The sequence below is a fragment of the Plectrocnemia conspersa genome, unplaced genomic scaffold (assembly GCF_051122295.1).
Source record: "Plectrocnemia conspersa isolate PC_06_02 unplaced genomic scaffold, ASM5112229v1 ptg000006l, whole genome shotgun sequence".
Classification (NCBI taxonomy): Eukaryota; Metazoa; Arthropoda; class Insecta; order Trichoptera; family Polycentropodidae; genus Plectrocnemia; species Plectrocnemia conspersa.
This window is the reverse complement of record NW_028277170.1, coordinates 22,874,077-22,896,962: the sequence shown is the minus strand read 5'-3', so window position 1 is coordinate 22,896,962 and position 22,886 is coordinate 22,874,077. Positions and strand designations below refer to the sequence as shown.

Below are 22,886 nucleotides of genomic sequence, written 5' to 3'. Positions count from 1 at the left end.
TATTGAGATTTATTAAACGACACTAAAAGAATGAACATACAAATGAGTTATCAATTCACCAATATAATTAAACGCATGATTGTTGGCAATCGAATTTGTTGCTTCGCACGAGAGGTACAAAGGTTTTAAACTTGATTTTTTAATATTATTTTTGTAAATAAATAGTATGTTTTTTTTATTTAAAATGTTATATTATACCATAAATAACGTTTGTGTTATTTCAATTTTTAATTACTAATTATTGCACATGAATAATCCGGTGATGTATACTAAGTGTACATAGCTTTGCTGAGCGACTAATTACATTTTGGCTTTAACTTTACAATTTAATTATTCTGAAAATGCTAGTTTAAAGTTAAATTAAAACAATTGTGCTGCGTGGCAAATTAAACTCAATATGCTAAAAGTGGAAATACTCGGATACAATCCGCCCACGTTAATAAACTAATTTTTCAGTTTCTGCGAGAGAGAATTTTATTGGAGAGCACTAGTCCATACCACGTATAATAACAAATCAAAAACTGTTTAATATTTTATTTATAAGATATTAAAAACATTGACTGTTATAACGTAAGATATAGTTTATCATAAAAAAGATTAAAGCAGCACAATTAACCGTATCAAATATTAGTGTTTTTTTTTTATCTTTGAATCATTTTTATCTATTTTGCAATGTTAGTAATTAAATGTATTTTCTTGTGTATGTAAATCATTTTTTTCGTGTTCCATAATAAATGAACCATATAAATATATGGAAAGATCTAAGAGTATCGCTCAATCTGGGTATTCTGCTCTTTTATCAGTCCCTTAATTTTTATTCGTAAGCTATATATTATATAATACATAACTAATTTAACTTTGCGATAATAATGCAACGTTTCATCGCGGTTTTTCGGCATTTATGCCCACTTCCTGCCATTAGTCTAGATACGTGAAGAAATTAGAGCATACGCCCGCCTAGTCAAGATAATTTGTGAGCATAGAGTTTTATTTAAAAATTAATAATAATGAAATTGCGAATGAATAAAAACTTCCTCTACTAAATAATAAAACAAACCGATGACCGCTTGTATTCAAATATAAAAATTACAATACTTATAGAACAGAGTGAAGCACACTCGAAGGGCACTTACGTACAGACTGCCAGAACTTGGAGATAAGCTCACTCCGGTGCACCGGCAAACCACTCGAAAGTCATGCTCAAGATCTGAAAGAGGAAAATACGGGTTTAAAATAACAAGCTTGGAGTATATAAATTTATTTTATAATATATATATCTAATGTACTACTAAATTACAGATACAAGGTTCAGTAAATATTTATTAGGGTTTGTTTTATATTATTGCTACATACTTCAATTTTTCATAAATTATTTGAATGAGTTCATCACTGACAACTGATGGCAGCCTCATGACGAAAATGGCATTTTATATATTTTTTAACATCGTAATATAATTTCTTGAATAAATAATAATAAAAAAAGCAATACATCGCTGTCAAACGCTCGATTTTATTTCAATACTTTTTATTACGTATGAGAATCAAATAAAGCTCATCTAAACCGAATTTTGACCAATAAGAGAGCGCAAAAAACAATTATCCCTTCTCAGAAGTCAAAAATCCACGCCAAAAGCAATAAAATCGTGCCGTCGCCGTCGCAGTGGGAACGCTCGTTACCGAGCGTTCCCACTGCGACGGCGCCGACACGATTTCATTGCTTTTGACGTGAATTTTTGCCTTCTGAGAAGTGATAATTGTTTTTGCGCTCTCCTATTGACCAACATTCGGTTTGAATATACTTTGATCAGCCCTCTTATATTAGAAGTCTACAGTAATATTGATAAGGATAGCTATCATATTTTTAGAAGATAATATATGAGATGCGATATCTGTCTGTACTCATTCTTCCGCTTATTTTCACCTGAGAGATTAGTTGGGTTAGTTTATATTTTGGACTTGACCCAATAAAAGTTCTAAAACTAACTATTTTTAGAACTTCCATTAGGTTAGGTTTGGGTTTGAACAGCAAATGGACGTTTCGCAACTGTCAAATTGAGAATTAAATGTTAATAACTCAAATATCATCGTGATAGAGTTGAAGTTATGAAGCAGTATTTTACATAGAAACAGCAATTTTAAACATACTGAACGCAAAAATAATTAAATTGCCGATCGCGCGCCTCGTAGTTGAAAGCGTTGGATTGTAGGCTATTGACCGACATCGTCCAATTGGCACACTCGGAATCACAACAACTCCAGTGCTTTTGAATCGAATTAATTCCGTAACGACACATTCACACTTTGGTTGTGTGACCATCAATTACGCTCAAACGCACTTCAAAAAAAATCTGGTGTGTGAAATCAGATACACTACAATAAATCCGTCGGTTAAAATTAAAAGCGTTATGTTTCAGTGAATCAATTTTTACGTAATGGACATATGACACATATCTCAACTTCGAAAAATGTACTAGATGATCCCAGATGGGATCATCAAACATCAAACCAGTATGGACATACGGGATTCAACTTTGGGGTAGTGCATTTGCTTCCACCATCGCCATCATCTAGTTCTGCAAATAATAGTCGACGGTTTTTGGTGTGTTCCTAAAGACGTTATACATAGCGACAATTAAAGAAAGAAATAACGAACAAATACACGACATACAGAGACAGATTAAAACTCCACCCAAACAAAATGGCAACCTAACTACTTGACTGTAGATACGACGACACTAGGCGACTTAAACGATTTAGACAATCTGAAATACCTGACAGATATGACAAATAATAAATGTAAGATAGTAAATTAGTATAAATAAATACATTAGTACTATATATAATATGGAGAGGCAACCAATGGGATGTTTCTTTACATGCCAATATTGTAATCAAAAAAATAATTATTGTTAAAACAGATTATAAATAAATAAATAAATCAATAAAAAAACATATATACAATAAATTCGATAAAATAATACTAGCTGTGCGCCAACGAATTGCTCCACCTCTGTTCTCGACCTAAGCCGCCAAGATCGAAGACTACGGCCGCTTAATTATAGTCTATTTACATAAAAAAATAGAACATAAAAACTGCTATTTTATTAAAAAAAATAATGTGACTTATTCAGCGGCGTATTTTTTAAAACTTTTAATATAGAAAGACTGATATTATATTTGAAGATCTTTTGCAAATGTTTAATAATGTATTAAATATTCAAATCAGATTCAATTTAATAATATTATAAATATTTATATATTATTTAATGTAATGCAACTGGCTTGAAATATTTTTTAATAATTCAATATTTTTTTCTAAGCCGCGTGTGTGTACTTTTATAATATTTTTTAAATCTGTACATCATAATAGTTTACCCCAAATGTAATACACATATACTCATATATTTATAAACATACATACATACATACATGTATATATATATCCTAATAAAATTATAACGGCGCACGCCTAAATATATGTGCATAATCGCATATGAATTGGACCAGCTCCTCATAACTTTCGCCGAAAACATTTATTTCAGCGGTGAGTTTTCAATCGCTGTTGGTTAAAATATTATTCTAAAAAATGATAGTAAAAGTCCTTCGCGTGCCGTTTTTAAATCGCGTGTTACCGTTTTAAGAAATTAAAGCAATTTCAAATCCGGACACTTCTCGCCTTACTGACTGACCGACGGTTATTCTTTGGATGCCCTCCTCATGCTTTCTAATTCTTCTGTGAATTTGTAAACCGAGAGAGCGCTAATTGGCGAGTGCCGTTACGGCATCATCCGTCATATTCACCATAACACTTGTTGTGTACCGGCGCTTCTGGATATAATGAGAATCAAAAGGCCACAAGTTAAAACGATACAAAAAGCGAGAAGCATAAAAGCATGAATAACCATGGTCAACGTTTTGCAAAACAAAACAAAAATATGCAGCCTCCCAATTTTTCGTAAAACATTATGCTCCTAAAGTGTTTCAAGCGTGAGAGTGAACGATGAACTTCTTAATAATGATGTATAAAAAAACAATACAAAAGGAAATAATGGATTTATGCTTTCTATTATATAGCAAACATTATTAACAGTTAATCGCCATATCTAGTCAAAAAATCCATCGTATTTGTACTGGTATTATATTATTGTTTAATTATTTATTTAATTAAAATTAATATTTAAATCAAATTAGGTCGTACGTGACCTAACAGGTAACCACAATGAGTCGCGATGGTCTAAAAACAATATATATTATTGTTACAACACAAAATAAATTATAACATGTAGTAAAAAAAATAATTAAATAATACGAACCGAACCAGCTCCTCATAGCTGACATTAAACATATTAATATGCAATGCTAGCTTATTAAGGATCCGGATGGCGACAGAACGGGCAACAAAAGAGGACGCGATCGTGATTCTTTCCAAAACTAGAATTCCTCGAGAATAGTTTAATAGTCGACAACAAAATTCAGTACTTTAAGGAAATGCTTAACCACATAAAACTTTCTGAAAAAACTCCGTATTCCATCTGAACCAAATATCCTCTTACAATTGTATCTTTGAAATTTTTCGATTAAGATGTTATTCGTGTGAATGTATCACAATCGTCAAAGTGAAATGCATTCCTCATTACAAAACTGGGCTTCTTAGAAGATCTGTCACAAACGTCATTTACGTATAACTTGTTCTAAAAAATGATTAAGAGATCTTTAGTAAAAGTTTCGCTAGGCAAAATCATAGGAATAAACTAATAGCAAACGGAATCGATAAAATGAAACAGTATGATACTTTCCAACACTAAAAGGCAGACGGTTAACGGAAGCCTATTTCTATAGAGAAGCTTAATCGCTCTGTAGAGATAAGTAGTCCGTCACAAATCGAATCAATTTATAGTTTAAAATTTGAATTAGTAACTGCCGTATTTATGGCATTAATAAATCATTGAATCATTGTCGAACCTCCGAAGGAGTGAATTATTCGTATCAATAGCGTATCAGAATCCAGCACGTTTGGTTTCTTATTTTTGGTAACAATAGTATCTCGATTTACGAACTGTTGTTCGTATCTCGAAACCGAATTTTACATTACATCTTATTGAATGCAGAAATACCGAAATATATAAACAAAAGCGTCGCACACACAACTCTTTCAGATAAATGCGGTGTAATAACATCAAACCTTGCTCAGATAAATGGTTTAGGCACGCGCGCAAGCGCAGTGTGTGTCTTGAAGCTAGGTTCGTATGTAGAGATCAAAATAAGATAGTAAAAAAGTTAGTTCGTCATTACATTTTAGCACACGTAATATTTAGTAACATAATATGTGATTTTGCACATGGTTTAATTATTTTTTTATAAATTTTCTAGTGGTATCATTTGAAAATTTCATTAACACAAAAATTTTTACTTACAGCAAATTTGAAATTATGGCATATCTTTAAATATACACTTGATTCTTTGTTGTAATTATTTAAAATAAAAATGCAATCTCTTTAAAATATTGCATATAGTAATTATGCGTTACAAGCAACCGCAAAAAATGATAAAAAAAATATGGCACTAGATTATATACATATGTATGTATATCACGACGATAATAAAAAAGTAAAAAATACTGATTAATATACAATATATACAGAAAGTATTTACGAATTCCGAGATATGTCTTATTTGTTAACAGGAGTTGTATCAGTGATGTTATTGAGTAATGGGATATTTTTTGTTTCGTTATTTTTAAGCTTAAATTAAAAATGGCAGTGGAGAGAATATAATCTCAGTTAATCTATATTATGCTTTATGAGTTTCTACTCGTTCCTAATGCAAAAAGAGCGGCTAAAAAAATATGTAATGCAAGAGTTTTCCAGGAATTTTTACATTGTATATCTACGCAAGAACGGGTCTTTATGGGTTATTAGTGAGGATATTAGGGCTGCCAGCAAAACATGTCTGAGGTTAAAGATACAGAATCTAACACAAAAGCTTAACGTATAGCTTATACAGCTGTGGCCAATTGAAAATTCATAGGCAATATTTTTTCTTAAAACTTGTTCAGTTGTTATTTTTTAATGATCAAGTAAATGCATCTGTCATAATTCAAGAGATAATTTAACTTGTAAAGCCTCCTCAGTTGCACGTTAGCCTTGGTTATGTAAAGACAAACATAAAATCATGGAGAGATCTAAACAAATGTCGATCACGGTAAAATCTAAAATAATAGCATATATTGAAGAATATGTTATAATTCTAAAGATGCGCGAAGAATGGGGTTTAGTGGTTCGGTTAATTAAAAATTGATTAAAAAATATCGCGAAATAGGAATTCTAGAGAGGGTGCAAGGGGGTGATCGGAAGCGTATGACTTCTGCTCGAGAAGACCGCAGAATATAGGATGTCATAAAAAATATCGATTCAAAACTGCTGCTGAAATACAAACAGAATTGCGATCAACTTCAAACTCGAATATTTCGAGACCGACAATAAGCTAATATAAGCGCGAAACCCAGCATTAAATGGGCAAAAGCTCATCGCCATTGGACCATCGAAGATTGGAGAAGTATGGATTTTTACGACGAATCTAAATTTTATCTGTTTGGAGCAGATGGTAAGCTACTGTGCGCCGTAGAAAAAATTGTTTCTAAAAATCACCGTAGAATTAATTGATTTCAAAAATCGTTATTTTCAAATCAGATTTAGAATATATAATTTATTAAAATAATTAACTCATTTAGTCCGCACTCTTAAAAACAACCTAATATATAATCGGTGAATAAAAATATGAAGTTTGCTTATCTACATGTACTAAATCGAGTGATTTTCTTTGTGTGACACAAGACAAAGTGCAAAATTGCTGTTCAGTGTAATCTTTCGCCCAGCTAGAGAAAAATAAAATAAAACGACTCGCGTGACGTTAACGACTTCGCAAACATGTTAGCACATAGAGATTCAAGTGTTCAAAGAAAGCAGTGATAGTATACGCGCGTCGTTCATAATGACAAGAAAAACATGTCATCGGGTATCTAATCCTAAATAAACACTTCTTAGCATCGGAAAGGCGACGTATGTTTTGAACATACGTATCTATGTAGACACGCAACATTGAACCGAACGGAGTGCTGAGCATTGTAACTAATACTTCCTGAAATCCCACATTTTCAAATGCATCTCTGCGCAAGATGCTAATGAATGCTGAAAAAACTTTTGAACCGAATCTTTTTAATGGTTTATTACGAATATATGTATGTACAGAGCTGGGTGTAGAATTCTTTATCATACATATAAAAGAGTGAATCAAAGCGAAGATAATTAAGGGCCACTAGAGTTATTTAAAGCTTCCGGTTTCATACTGAAGTGGAATAACCAAAGCGCGAGTTATTTAAGGGTGTATATTTTTAATGTAAATTCCAAACAAGCCTATCTCTAGTATCTATTTTAATATATATTAAGTTACAATTTAAATAATACATTTTGAGGCAATGAAAAAAATCAAACTGCGCAATAAAACGCGTATTGTTTCAACATTAAATCATACCGGAAATATTGCCGACTTCGCGTTTTCGATTCACGAGCGAAATCAGTCGGATCTAGTAGTTATGAAATTAATTGATGCGGTTAAAAGTAACGGAAGCGTCGTATTTGTGCGTGTGTGTATTCTTTACAATATTTATTTACATAAAAAAATACGTACATAACATTATGTATTTGTATAAACGACCTTCGTGTAATATTACAGACATTAAATTATAATTATATGCACTACATAGTAGGACGTAATATTTTTTTATAGTAAAAAAAAACACTTTTAATTATTTGGTAAACGTCGCACAGTGGGGTATTTGCCCGATCTGGGCGACCAAAATTATTTCTCCACTTTAGTTGATTCCATAAGTGCTCTTAGTCAAATATATAATATTATAAGTGTTCAAAAATACATTAAATTTTTTTTTTTTTTTTAATTAAAAAAAACTTTTTTTTTTATTTTTCATGAAATAATTCATAAAACTTTATTTTAATAAGTATTTCTTAAATTGTAAGCCCGAGGAAGAGGAATTCCGTGTTGAACGGTCGTGCGAATTTCGCCGCGTCAAGTGTTAAAAATAAAAAATAAATTGTATATGTCACAAAGTTTGATATTTGCTGTTTTTTTAACAAGAAAAAGTATTTGAGTATTATTTTATCATTTTTAAATATGTGTATATTTGGTGATTCTAAACAAATTATTATTTTATTTTATTAGTACGCGATCCACAATTTGAGGTTTACTGATTTTACCATGGTGATCATATTATTAAAAAATAACAATCATTATGAAACTGTATTTTAAATTTGACACAAACACGTCACCTAATTAAAAAGTTACAGTAGTTTAAAACGTTTAGGTCTTAACTTTCGCGACTAAGCCCCGTCCCATTTTTAAGAATAATGGTATGCAATGTGTTAAAAACCGCAAAAATCCGCAGCCAATTTTACATGTATCATAAAGAGAAAGAGCTAAGCTTTATATTGTATATAAAATCTACATTAAAAAGTGGTGGTAAATATAAGTAATGCACTCAAAATTAGAAAAAAAAATAGGAAAAAGTACTTATTCAAAACAGCATTGTGTGCTTAATAAGACAGCAACTGCAACAAAGGCCGCCCAGATCGAGCAAATACCCCACCGTGCGTCGATAAAAAATATGTAAAAAAACAACATATTCAATGTGAAATATACATTGGCTGATAAAATCAAAGTAGATTCTGATGTATATTTATTTATTGATGATGAAAAAACAATATATAGTATTAAAATATAAAAAAAATTAAAAAAAATCTGACATTAGGAAGTCGGATGACGACAGCTATAAGGATCTAAATAATTTTAAATCATCTTCATACAGAAGAAGAATCAAAATTGTAACTGCGGTATTTATGTCATTAATAAATACGTGAAGAGCAGAGAGAAAATATTTCTTCGACAATAATAAATTGTCAACGATTGCTCAAATAACTCGAGAATCATTCGACTATTTTTTATTAATAATCAATGATAAACCTTGTCGAACGCCTTCTCAAAATCTGTACATATGACGCACCGCAGTTTTTAAATGTCATAGTTAATAAAAAGTATGTGTAAAAACAAACAGTAATTAATAAAAAATAGTGATCCCGAAATGAATGTCGTTTTTATAATGAAACACTAAAATATTTTATATTTTAATTTTTTTTAAAAGATATAATTTTTTCCCACCTATCGGATTCCAACAGCCCCTTTTTACATTATTTTGAATTTATTTGTCCAAGTGTTGTATACATAAATGGTAGTCGGAAAGAGCAAGGTCCTTAGAATAAGGTGGCGGAAGCAGGCTTTGCAGAGATGCATATTTTAGACAAATATTTTATTCATACTGCCAAATTTTCTTAAAAGACCTGCAATAATATTCAATTTATTATAAAACAAATGTTTATATTACAGCGTGTAGCAAAATTATATTTTAATCGTATTTTTATGGCTAGCATTAGATACGGTATATTGAACGTAGATTGTTACATTTAATTTATTATTACGCTTTTTTAGCCACTAGTTTTTACAAAGTAAAATTATTAAGATTATCTGTGACATGATTAGAACTGATATTTATGAAACTATGCGCGCGTTTGGTGGCAATAAAATAAGATTTTGAAATTAATAAATCTATTCATGCATCTTGCATATAATAAAAAAATGTCTATTCTGAAGATATTAAATCAATCTAAAAATAAATTGTCTTTGCGAATATCCCTTGCCGCATATATCTACATATGTAAAAGTAAGCCTTCCACCCGATTTATAAGCTACACCCCCTACTTTAAGCCGACTAACTATACTACGGAAAACGAAAGACCGCTTGGATACAAGCCATTTTCAGTACATTTGTCCGTCGATTGATTGCAGAACAAACAAACCCGAGAGCGAGCGGGTGCTCTCGAATTGCGACCCAATTTTCTGCCATTTTCCAGTAAACATATCGGGTTGCTCGCGTATACCATAGTACAATGGCAAAGGCCAAGAGGAAAAGTCTCAACACTATGAGTGCGCAGCGCAACGTCCATGAAATATTTATGCCAAAAATGCGCCTTTTGAATTTTGAAATTGGACTAAACGCAACACTGCCGAGTGTTGCTGGCATTTTATAGAGGAATGCTACGTTCCCATGGGACACGGATGATCTAACGTTTTTGCCAAAAAGGCACAAAGTAACTACATACATACATACAAATGTTTTTGTTGAACGCTTTAAATGCTCTTTTGCATCTTTACATTTTAAATAAAAAATAAACCCAAAATTCCAAATAAAAATAAACGTAAAGAAAATCTACTTATCTTTATAAGCTCATAATTGATACTAATTTACAGTATGTTATATTAGATGTTAACATATCTATAACACGTTCTTAAACGCGTGTTTCTTTAAGTACAATATACAATTGAAAGTTTTATATTTCACGAATTCTATTGTATTTTTTTTATGATCAAGTGTATCTGTGTTGACTTGTCAAGCCTCCTCAGTAGCACGTTAGCCTTGGTTATATAAAGACAAACCTAAAATCATGGAGAGATCTAAACAAATATCAATTACAGTAAAATCTTAAGTAATAGCATATCTCGAAGAAAATGTTTCAATTCTAGAGATAGCGTGAAGAGTGGTATTTAATGGTTCTGCTATTCGAAAATTTATTAAAGAATATCGCGAAACAGGAATTCTAGTCAGAAGCGTATGACGTCTGCTCGAGAAGACCGCAGAAAAAAGGATGTCATAAAAAAATATCAATTCAAAACACAAGTACTTCGATACAGACAGTGAATAGACACTTCGTTGAAGCTGGATTTAAAGCGCAAAACACAGCAAAAAAACACTATTTACTGAGAAAATGAAAATGAATCGTCTTGAATGCGCAAAAGCTCATCGCCATTGGACCGTCGAAGATTGGAGAAGAGTGGCTTTCTCCGACAAGTCTAAATTTAATATGTTTGGAGCAGATGATAAGCGACTGTGCGCCTTAGAAAAAGTGAAAGATTTCATCCCTTATGCTTTAATCGATTCATCAAGCACTCGCCCTATGTGATGATCTGGAGGTGCATGACAGCTTATGGATTGGGCTCTGTAAATTTCGTCCAAGCCACCATGAATACAAAAATATATAAATTGGTTGTATAAAATGACTATTCCAACCCTTGAAGAACTTTCCCAACATATTACTGAACCTATTTTGCAAGACGATTCTGCGTCATGTCATCGAGCTCATTCTGTGAGTGCAATTATAGTTTTACATTCAAACTTTCACTAAATTAATCCTCAATCTATAGATTACACAATTCAAAGAGTTGATGGGAATTACATCATTACCATGGGCATGAAACAACCCCGACCTGAACAATTAAAAATTTATAGGCAATCATAAAACAACAATTAAGAAAAAAACGAGCAAAATATTTAGCCGAGCTGAAAAAGCATATCAATGAAGTGTAGAAAGAGGAGATCGATCTTAAAATAATTGAAAATCTGTATTTATCGATGCCAGACAGAATACAAGAATTTATTAAAAATAAAGGTGAAATTACGTCAAGCTTCTAATTTTTAAATGTCCTCGATACTGCTTCTTATGTATAGAACCAAAAAAAATGGTCGCGTGCACGTGTAGAGTTGGAGGCTCGCCATTATGCACTTGTTGGGACAACGAAAAATACGCCTTTCCAAGAATTGACGCAATTATACATTCTAATTTTAAATACCCGTATATTTTTAAAAGTATTAACAATTATAATTATATATTATAATTGTTAATAAAAATAATCAAAATACGTTCCTATACCTAAATTCTACCAAAAAACTGGCACTAATTCTGTCGATAACATAAAAGTGTTTAAAAGCCTCCGAACGATTTTTTGTGAATATGGGCTGTTAGAGAAATTTTCTCTACAACTCGGAATTACATTTGAGAAGAAATTGAAATTCTTTCTACATTCCAATGATATTTGCGACAAGTCTTTTATGATGTACGGCTTTGTTATACGAAACGCGTTTCACTTTGATAATATATAATTGATTCGCGTCTTTTATACCAGTGGTACTCAAACAGTGGGTTTCTCCTGACCACCTCAGGGGTCGCGAGACGTTTTTTGGTGCTTTTGCACGATTCAAAGAAATTTATTTGATATAAATATAAGCTTTTTAATTGACAATAAATATAATTATATGGCAGCAGGGGCGAACAGGAGCCGTTAGATGCAGTGCCAAGCGACGCGACGCAGATCGCGTACTCTCTCATTATATCTCAGACAATTATATTTATTTTTTAGAGAAATAAATCTCTAGAAAATAAATAAAAATTGAATCGGTAATATTTCAAATAAAAAATATGAATAAATCACATTTTAATCACATAAGTATCACAATCATTTCATGTTTTACCCCAGTAAAACTAATATTATCCCTTTTAGTCCAAAAGGACACAAATATTAGCCTACCTTTCCTATGTAAAAAAATCACACCGGCCAATATTTCAACGCAATTTAAAAAAAATCAACATGGTTCAATATTCATGTATTTTTGTATAAACGTGACGTGTCAACATAGGAATACATTTGCTTTATCTCAGTCAAATCTAACAGTTCCTAGTAGTTATGTTATGTAACAGAGACCGCGCATTTTTTTATAATAGGGATGGCTGGCGAAGTGAAAGCAAAAGCAAGTATGGTATACACCTATTTTTTATACCATGTTTTTACCAAAATAATCTAAGAAATATTCTTCACTAAGCATTCATGTTAAATATTAGCAATAAGTAAGTCTCAATTATTAAATTTAAATAAAAAACGTATGAATGAATTTTAGGCGTTTTATTTTAATTGTGCAAAATGGTGTAATATATATTTTAAAATCATGATAAACTATATAGTGTATGAGTACATACGAAAGAAGCTGTGTCAAGTCAACGGCGATAAGCCGCTCCTTTGTTTTTTCGCACAAAATCGAAGAAGCTATATTTTGTGTTTTGTATACGCATGAGCTAAATGAATATTTATTATATGCACGAAATATCCTTTGTTAAACGACCGGCTGTTCCAATAAATTGGAAATTATTGGGTTGGGAGTAAAATACTATAGAACATAAATGATAGTGATTTTATAATAATATCCTTGTCTTGTGTATTACATATGTATATAATCCTAGTAGTTTATATATTATAAGTTTCAGTTTCTTTAGTCAAATAATAAAGATTTGAGAGTGCTAGCTTATTTTAAGATATTAACATTTAAATAGCTACAGGTGAGATAATGAAACCACTTCATTTGCTATGCATATGTGTAAACCGTTTTCTGGTATTACGTAAATTAAGCATCTGGGAATTGAAAACTGCAAATAAATATTTATATGTTCAATCTCATTAAGTCAGTGAGTGAGTTTCATTACATTAATATATACTTATATGAAGTATGTTGAGTGATAAAATATATTTAAAAAATATTATATTGACTATTTTAACAATGCAAAGAAAAAGTTACGGACGTATAGTCCACAATAGGGTTTGCAATACCGGTATTGGGGCAAAAATACTACCGGTATTATTAGCTTTTTTTCAATTCCATATTTTTAAAATCACCATGGCTTAGAATTACGAAAACGACAACGCCTATATTGCTTGAAAGCAGAAGCTGAGAATATAATTATACTTGTTATAGGGTAAGTTCCAGCCGTCACTAATTATCAGGTGATAATATATATATTTCAATGGCTCTTGGCAGATAAAAAGATTTTTGCGAAACATTTTTTCGCTTCCTTCTTATTGCACAGTAGTCATATACACAGATTTTGAGAAGGCTTTCGACAAGGTTTGTCATGGGTTATTATATAAAAAAATGTTAGACCTTATTTGATTTAACTCAGCTAGAGTTATTTGAGTAATCCTAGACAATTTGTAACCTATAAATAATACTATGTTTTTTTTACCATCGTGACGCATTGGGATAACCTGTTGATTTTAATTTCATTTAAGTAAATAAATATTTTACTTTTAATAAATAAAGGTTTGACAAAAATTAAGTTGTGAAACTACATATAACATACTACAAAGTTTTCGTCACAGTACAAAATTCAACATGCGCCCACGAATTCGCCATCGTTGCCATTGTCATATTTTCACACTATACTATCTACCGGACACACGCATAAACACGCCCGTGGGTGTGTTCCATAATATTGTATAATAAAATGTGTGTATTCCTTATTTTTACTATCATACAATTTCGGTGAACATTTATCAAGTAGCATGTTCTAACAACGCTTTCATAGTTTTATGTTAAGTTAAATTATTAAAAGGTTTCTGATAAAACTGTTCATTGCACATGACCTAAACATTATATAATATTTACAGATTTTTAGTACTTTTCTGATATCGATAGCAATTTTTTAATATTTTTTTGTAAATATATATTAGGTATTTTCTGATTAAAAGATATTCACATTGAACATTTGAAGCAAAAAAAAGAATGAAAAAGAATATTAAAAAATGATCCCCAATAATTGAAAAATACTGTTTTTTTTATATCGTCAATTTTATTTTTTAAAGCTATTCGTCTAATCAAAACACATGTGTTGTAATTTATTATAAATACTTATATGCAAACATATGTATTAGACTATATCAATGATATGTTAATATTTGACTAAAATACATATTATGTAAATGCAAATAATAATAATAACATTTTTTTTTCGAAAAGCAATTAATTGGTATCAAGTATTTTTAACCAGGCACAACTTAGCTTTTTTTTGTGCGTTGTTTATCAACGCTTAGACGTGACGATTAAAAATAAATTAAACGTGTCATTAAGAAAAATAAAGAAAAGAAAAAGTGACTCATAAAATCAATTTAGATAACCCGTATTTTGCGCGTCCATTTTAATTTTGGATTTCAAATAAAAACATGGTCTGAAAATATGATGAGCTCAATCCGCCTGTATCAGTCAGTCCTAATCTGAAATATTATATATATTTTAAATTTTATTAATTAAGATCGTCGTAATCTAACAGATAGCTTCAATGCATCACGATGGTCGAAAACAATAATTGTATTATTTCAATACACAAAAATATAAATAATAAAATATCAAAATGAAATGGTACGAACTGAACCAGCTCCTCGTAGCTAACATTAAACAAGTTAATGTGTAATGCCAGTGTATTAAGGAGCCAGATGGCCACAGCCAGCAAATGCGGATGTCATCAAAAAAGGATGCGATCGTGATTCTCGAAGACGTTAGGAAAAAATATTTATAGAAAATATAATGTATGTATTATCCACTATCGGTTATAACATTCATTGGTGCATATATTATTTTTAATGTCGAAATGGGTGCAGTAAATCGGGTTAAGGGTAAGAATAACTACCCTTGGTGAAGAGCCAGTACTACTACGAATGCGATTATGTAAAACTGTCGTTGATATTATGAGCCAAAAAAATGTTATTAAACAAAAAAATGGGTCTCACAATTATGAGATGGACCAATTGACATAAAAGCTGTACTATTTTGAATTAAATTCACTCTCAGTAATGAGATTAAAATATATGTATGTATCAAATATTACTTTCGTCATCAAGGTGACGAAAGACACAGAGGGGTGTTACTTATATTCCGAAATGGAAGGTATCTACTTGGATCGGAGGTAGCCCCGTAACAGCGTAAAAATAGTCCAAGAAAAACAAAATTGCTAGAGCTAGTTACCGTGTTGCCCAAATTTACGACTTTGTTAAAAAATATTTTCTGGCTATTACTGAATAAAAAATGTATGAAATTTTGGCGATATAAGGCGTTTAGGAGCAAATGTTTTTTTTAGCTAAAAGAAAAGGCAACTAAGTTTACACTGTTTTCACTAGCAATCGATGAAAATGAATACTTCTTTATTGCTTATTCATATATTTATTCGTGGAATTAATTATAATTTTGACGTAATTTAAGAGCTTAAAAGATACTACTACTGGTAAGAATATATTTTTAAAACGTACTTGAATTGCATTGGAAATCACTCACTTGTATTACTACAGACGGCGCCAAAAATATAATCGACTGTAAATCCTTTATTAATAGGACGTATAAACATGATATTTGAAGATAATACAATAAAACAGAAACCGTTGCAATTACATTGTATCATACACAAACAGTCATTGTGTAGTAAAATTATTGAATTAAATTTTGTAATATCTACTGTAATAACCACAATGAATTGGATTATCTCATCGCCAGTTTAAAATCTTTCTTGAATCAACTGATGCTGAATATGGTGATTATTTTATCACAGTGAAGTGCGCTGGCAGAGTCACGGAAAATTGTTTTTCAGCTTCGAGCGTTACGATCGAAAAAAATTAAATTGTGCCAGAACTTTCTGAATCAAATCGGTAATGGAATCTTGCATTTTCAGAACTTTCAATTTTCATAATTAATTAATTTAAAAAAAAATTAAATTAATTTATTTATTAATTCAAAATTAAAAGAAAAACCTTCCCATGAACTTTATTTTGACATAAAGTCATTTCAATCCAAATTTGAATTTTCAAAAATGAATTAAATCAAAATAACTTCTGTCATTTTTAATGTTTTAAGACTATGGGAAAATATGTATTTCTCGAATATTTTTTATGCACAGCATTTTGTTAATAACATTGTAATATTACAAATTGAATTTGCTAAATGAATTATGGACTTTAATAAAAGTGCAAAACTATTTAAAAAGATTTTTTTAATTTCTCTGATTTTTATTTATTATTTATATAAATGCGTATATTTTATTTTTAATAACATTTAATTGAATCAGTGTTAGATTTACTTGTATGCATTTATCAGGTTATAACATTAATATTTTTTTAATTTGCAAAAATGTATAACTTTTTATAAATTAACGATAATTTCACTAGTCTTTCGGTGTTTGTTAATAGTAATGTGAGAATAGCAGTTAAAAACACATGTAATGTAATGAACAGAGATGCCATTAAATTAAAAGCGTCAAATGTGGTTCTAAAAATTTCGTTCCGGGAATTTCGACATTGAATATCTATGTAAGGACGGGTTCTTAGTGAGGATATTAGGGCAACCAGCAAAACAGGACTGAGATTAAATCAGTTGACAGACATTTCAAAAATTAGAAACGGTGTTAATCTGCAAAATATGGGTATATCTAAAGAAAAACTTTGTGCAGCGAATCTCAACTTGTCAATAATTAATGATTCAAGAACAGAAAGATTTATTTTTGAGTCGAATTGTTACTGAATATGAGAAATTCAGTAACAATACCCCCAATTATAATCTCGAGAACAAGATTACACCCCAATCAGATAATATTATGCATTTGGTGAGATATGATGGACATAACTCATTGTGAAATATTGGATTAAAGACAGACAATTACGACAGACACATAGTATGCAAACAATAAATTAAAGAAGGGTAATTCTACAACAAGACAGCGTTTGCCCTAATTTTTTCAAGAATACGATAGAAAAATTCAGTGGTTTTCTTGGAAACTCTTTTCTCGCATACATTGCTCCAAGCGACTAACATATATTTAGATCTCTGCAAGTTTTTATGTGAAAAAAAAATACAAAAACGGATATAAAAAACGACATTAAAGAATAATATTGCTTCCAAAAATAGATTATTTTTCGAATCAGATACAAAAATATTTATTAACATGTGAGAATAATTGTAGAAAATATATAACTTAGTAAAAGTATTACATGTTTTAATTTTAAGCTCATTAAACCCGCCCCTAAAAAAACGTTTATGGAAGAATCCGATATACAATAGACCCCCCAATAACACGCGTGCAGTTGGGGACTAAATAATACTCATACAATTTTTTATAACACGTACGTACGAATCAGGTGCATATAGTGAATTATCATCCCTTTATCTCGCTCACACATAAAGTAACAGACACTCAAATAGCACGTCCGCAATTTACCGTGTTATTGGGGATCTACTGTATATTAGATTTTTTTAAATAAAATATGTATTTTTCTCAGTTTGGTCCGAGCTAGCTCTTATATTATTTGAAAAAAATGTATTTAGCCTTCGGCCTAAAATGTTTGAGCACCTTACATGATTTTTTTTTTCTAAAAAAATTGTTCACCCCTTCCCTGCATTGAAACTTCACGGTTGTTATAATGATAAATTTAGGTGTGCGATTTAACAGGTAATTAATTTGAGAGATATGTGCATTTAAATAAATACTTTGTTCCATAAAACAAATTCTTTGTGCATTTATGTACGGTCAATTTTGTATTTTTGCTTCGGAAAAGTATTCGTTACAGAGAGTTATTCATGGGGTGTGTACTGTCAATTATTTTAGATATTGCTCATTTAAATCGTTCTCCTCAACGATAAAACAAAAACTCATAAAAGTGTTCGGAAGAGTTTGCAACGAATAATTAGACCACGAACTCGTTGAAATTAAATTAATTACATGCTGTTCGTATTTTAGTACTATTGAAGTAGGTGAAAAATTATACAAGCTATTAATTTTTTTAATGAGAAAGTGACTTTTATTCCACCTGTGGTCACTATTCTATATCTAATATTCACTGTTTGCTACAAATTTATTTTATTTCGATTCGTCTCATTTTTGATATTTATATAAAGATATTTAATTAAAACTATGATTATCTGCGAGTTCATAATAAAAAAATAAATTAATTAGGAATTTTAGGTATGTTTGCTCTGAAGATTATTAAGATTTAACACGTCAACAATACTTTTTCATAGTTTTTACTGTTATCGGTATGATACCTGACTTATTTTCAATAAAAACTGAATGCGTCAAAACAATAAGAATCCAATACACGACTGTAAAATAATACGTGTTGAATAAATCACAATAATCCGACGCTTCAGACCTGAAATCTGACATGCGCCCACGAATTAGCCGTCGTTGCCATTGTTACATCTGCCAACCTCACACGTACCCGCTAGTGGGTGTGTTTTGATAACTTATATATTAAAACCATAAATGAAAATATGATTCGATCGGATTTTGGGCATCGATCGAGGTCGCTACGTGTAACTGTGTAATGAGACATTTGCTGTTTACTGTGTGTATCCATTGGCGATTAACAAACAATCGGTCATGAAGAGGTTAAAATTGGATCGTTACCTTGGGGGCGCGGATCTAAGATGGCCGACGGGCGCCGGCTGGGTCTGACGTTTCTCGTTTTCGGTTCAGCTTAGCCGTAACACACGCACAACGCGCCCGCACTCGCTACGAGCAAGCGATCAACTGCAATTGGAACGGCGACCGTTAGCCGCTTTCACCTGCGCGGAGCTAAGGCAACCAGAGAGAGACGCTAACTTAGCGCGCTACGCAGCGCTAAAGCGTAATAAGTTTTTATCGGTAATTTAGTGCAATTAAATACCATATTTATTAAGTTTAAATTAAGACCATCATAACCTAACAAGTTACTCCAGTACCTTACGATGGTCGAAAATAATTCTTGTATTATTTAAATACACAAAAAAATAAAAATATATATACATAATTAAAATAATACACAAAAAATAATAAAATAAAAAATCATTAAATTTCAAAATTAAATGATACGCATTGGAACAGAACCTCGTAGCTAACATTAAACAAGTCAATGTGTAAAACCAGCGTATTACACATTTACCTGTTCACTCAAACGGTCCAATAATAAAGCTTTATACTCAAAATTTATCGTTTATACTTTTTCAAAGTAGTCAATGTAGACGATTCATCGTGCATCTTAAAAACCCTGCCTATCATCTTGCCGGTTGATATCATCTTCTTTGGAGCCGGATCATTTCCAAAAATCCATTGTTTCGACTGTTCCTTTGCCTTTGGTGTAGTAATGGATACATCTTTTATCAATGCCTGTGGTCTAAATAAGTTTGGGCACCATCATTCATCATCATCGATAATTTGCATTTCTCGAGAAATGAGAATTTTGATTTCACTTCTGAAGTATGTAGAGAATTCTCGAAAAAATTTTGATGAATGAAAAAATGTTTGTAAAGTATTATTATATATTATTCTTAAAATAACTTTAAAAAACACATGCCAGCTAAAGCAGAATTAAACATTCTCGTACTTTTTTGTGTTAAAAAAATTTTGGTTGTGGACAAATTCCTCTTGTTTTGTGTTGTTGTTGGTTTAATCGACACACGGCTTCAAATAGGCACTGTAAATTATTTGTTCTCTTGCCCGTCGCTTAATATATTTTGAATTCTTGCTACATTTTACCGTAAGATGTTAGTTTTCTTACACTACTGTATGTAAGACTGAAAGAAATTTCTTTCTCTAATTGTTGCGCCAATGATAAATTTTGAATTTCTTAAATAGATTCTAATGTTTGCGAAGGTCCTTATTACTTGTCGAGCCATTAAATAATCTGTGAATAATTGACATATTTCTGCTTTTGAAGAATAACTATAGAAGTAAATATTTTTTTGACTGTTAAATTATTCTGAATTTTGAAAATATTTAGTTAATTTAATTTCCCATTGAAATTTCGAACACAATCTGAATTAATATTTTCCAATTCTTTTAACAAAAAAAATATTTTCATTCGACTCTCAATAATAATCGTGAGACAATTGGCAATAACAGCCTTTGCTACTTTACAAAAACAATATAAAAAAAACATTTTGAATTATCAAAAAAGAAAAATAGCCCTTAATCGCTTTGAATTCTACAGATTCCCTACGTAATTTCTTCGAATCGGAGCTGGTTTTTAGATCACCAAAGCAAAGATAAAATCGCCGGCCGGAAAGAGTAATAGAAAATGTTAGTCATTTAAATGCTTTCGATCTTCCGAGAAAGTATGCATATTTTCAAACATCTGGCACTACAACTTCGGAAAGGTTTCTAAACTAAATCTCTTATTTAATTAATTAATCAAAAATAAGGCGAGTTCGAGTGTTTAAAATTTGTAAACAAATTTTTGTAATTTCCGAACCCCTATTAAAATATTTCAATAAGTATGCATATTAAACATGAACCAGCCTTTACCCTTGTAGTATTATAAAAAGAGCAGTAGTTTTAAACTTTTTTTAAATATTCGTACAAATTTAATTTTATATAAAAAAAAATTTAAAAAATTTTTGGTAAATCATTCTTGAGAAGAAATACTACTCATGTGGTTACCATTTTTAATTTTTTAAAACTAAATTATTACACAATAGTTTTAAAACAAGTGACAATTTCATCAAAAGTTTTTAGTTTGGTGGTATCACGTGACTGGAATATACTTTTCTTTAATAATTAAAAGGAATGTTATTTTTATCAAGAATTTATTTGCATACCTAATTATTATAAACAGTTAATTTACACATTTTATTGAGTATACAAATTTAACAATTTTTATAAATAATTTTAGCTCTGAGCAAGAGATGTCTCTCTATAATAAAATTAAAATATTAATAACGAACCATTTTATTATGATATATAATTAGGGTTGCCACCTCAGAAAAAGGTCTCTCTCGAAGGAAACAAAACATAATAAAAATATAATATATTTTTTAATTTATTCATATAAAAAATAATATACACATAAATAGAATTAAGACAAAAAACAGATATATTTATTTTTCTATGTATATTTATTAAATGACGTGGCTAATTTAACAAGAATTTATAAATTCATAAAATTATCGACAGCTCATGCTAAAATTTCACGCACAATTCTTCCTTGACAAATTCCACACGCATCTTATTTCCTTTGTCTGCTCATGCAGACATTTCCCATTATCAAGAAAATTCTATCGAAATTGATAAAATGTGACTCGACAGATTTCGGTAGTTCGCTTAAAATATTTTTAGCAGAAAATATTTTTTCCCATTTTTTATTAATAGTAAATCAAGCAACTTGAATGCAGAAAATATTTTTTTTAAAAAGCAAATATCTACATATAATTTATCTGTGTCTAATTTCACATTTACATATGTCGCGGCATTTTCGTTCCTAAAACTGAAGACTTAACCTTTTATTTTTATTCTTTAGTTTCCGAAGTACCTCGTTGTTATTTTTGTTGTCTGCCGGTGGCAATGCGTTTATTACTTTTTATTATATATTATGTAATAAAAAATAATAGAAATAAATTTCACTAACCGATAATTGAAGAACCTGTGATATTGACGACTGAAATACCTCTTTAACAACTGTAACACTTTATTTCTCATAACAAAATAAGCGGAAAATGAAATACAGTAAGTTCCTCTATAGCAAAGATTCCTATAGCGTATACGGCAGTCCCTCCTATAGCGTACTTTTTGTTGCTGTTTGTCCCTTGACTTCGCTAGACATATTCTGTGACAGGCGAAATGTCGCCGCGCTATAACATTCCACGGATATTCATCACAGTGCAGTATGAAAGTATTGTCTTTCTTATTGAAAGGAGTGCGTAAAAAAATATGAATCTGTTTGTTCGAAATGTGACAAATCTTTTTCTAAAAACGGATTTATGTGACTGAAGGCTATGAATAAGATTTGAATTATTTACACATTTTTATTTTATTTTTGAATATTTAATATTTATTTTCAAACTTTTGTAAATCCCCTACAATAATAATAATAATAATAAGCACTAATTTATTATTACCTTCAACTTTCAAGCAATATGGGCATCGTCGTTTTTGTATTTGTAAGCAATGGAGATATCGTTATCAAAAAAGAATACGTACGGATATGAAGAAATTCTAGATTTTTCCGATACTACCGGTATTTAATTTTGTAATACCGGTATACCGATATCAGTACCACAGTTATTGCAAACTCTACTCTTAACTTCTAACATACTTAGAGATCTCGTATCACAAGCTTAATATATAGATATTATTTTCAACACTTAAATT

General features: G+C 30.5%; 1 protein-coding gene across 2 annotated transcripts in view; it reads right to left on the bottom strand.

Moving 5' to 3' along the window:
• The window catches only part of Evi5 (ecotropic viral integration site 5), a 54,638-nt gene extending 35,327 nt beyond the window's left edge, over nt 1–19,311 (bottom strand). For both annotated transcript variants that reach the window (XM_088188020.1, XM_088188021.1), the window contains exons 1-2: nt 19,170–19,311; nt 1,134–1,207 (exon numbers count right to left, since the gene is read on the bottom strand). The gene's annotated coding sequence lies outside the window, so the exon portion shown is untranslated. The remainder of the gene's footprint in view (nt 1–1,133; nt 1,208–19,169) is intronic.
• Nucleotides 19,312–22,886: the final 3,575 nt, after the last annotated feature.